This window comes from Sinocyclocheilus grahami, unplaced genomic scaffold (assembly GCF_001515645.1).
Source record: "Sinocyclocheilus grahami isolate Dianchi unplaced genomic scaffold, SAMN03320097.WGS_v1.1 scaffold258.1, whole genome shotgun sequence".
NCBI lineage: Eukaryota > Metazoa > Chordata > Actinopteri > Cypriniformes > Cyprinidae > Sinocyclocheilus > Sinocyclocheilus grahami.
The window spans coordinates 1132852-1134046 of NW_015505437.1; the positions used below are offsets into that span (position 1 = coordinate 1132852).

The 1195-nt window shown below is 36.1% G+C and overlaps 1 pseudogene; it reads right to left on the reverse strand.

The window, feature by feature from the left end:
* Positions 1 to 852, reverse strand: part of LOC107598946 (acid sphingomyelinase-like phosphodiesterase 3b) — an 8908-nt pseudogene extending 8056 nt beyond the window's left edge.
* Positions 853 to 1195: the final 343 nt, after the last annotated feature.

Sequence of the window (1195 nt, forward strand, 5' to 3'; positions counted from 1 at the left end):
TATCTATCTATCTATCTATCTATCTATCTATTTATCCATCCATCCATCTATCCGTCTGTCTATCTATCTATCTATCCGTCTGTCATCTGTCTATCTATCTGTCTATCCATCTATCCATCCATCCATCCATCCATCCATCCATCTACACATGTAAATTGTCTTAATTTATGTGTGTGTGTGTTACTCCACTAATAAACTATGAAGCATTTTAAGCTTCACAGTTAAATTGAGATCAAACAAGATTAAATGCTTCTGCTTTTGCAAACCAGTTCCTCTGCTTTAAGTCACTTTGTAGAAAAAAAATCATAAATGTAAATTGGAAAACAATTTTGTATGCTACTACTAATACATTATTTCATAAAAAAATATTGTAATAAATAACAACAGCACAATATTTGTTGACCATGTGTCCACAGCATATGGGAGTCATTCTGCCTTTTTGTACTGACTAACAGTTACATAACTAGCTGTTCTTTTCGCTTTTGGCTTCACACTGCCTTCATATCAGCTTTATGTCTTCCGTGCTAAAAACGACACATTCTCAAGCTCTAGTGAATTCATAAAGGCGTTACACTGCTGAAAGGCTCTGCTCTTCAGTGTACTTCATATTGCTTTTTAAAAGATGTGCAGTATACAGTCGTTTATCTTAGCCAAAGCAACTCAAAGCATTTAAGGACATACCTTTCATCACGTTACTTCTACCAGAGACGATGAAAATGTTGAGAAGAATAATTTTCCAAACACATGCCATTGTCAGATTCATCTAATGCGTGTGAGAGATCCAGAGACTCTGACCTGACTGCTGTTATCCTGCATCAAGACATTCATTCCACAGCCGTCAGTAAACTGACAGATAAGAGAAGTCAGCTGGAGCAAATAAACGTGCAGGACGGGAACCAGCACGACATGAGCGCTTGTTCAAACATAGTTCTCCAGCTGTTACTATGTGTAAGGAGAAATAAACCTGTTGCACATTTGTAACGGTCATTTACTATGCAGTCAGCTTTCTATTTTAGTGTGCTACTATTTTGAAGGCATGCCTGTAATGTTCATACAGTAGTGACTTGATTTTAAAATGAAATCTAAAGTCTCATGTGTGAAGCAGCAAGTTTTGTTTTTAAATAAGTTAATGTTATTATTCAGCAAGGATGCATTAAATTGATCAAAAGTGACCGTAAAAACATTTGTGACCCTG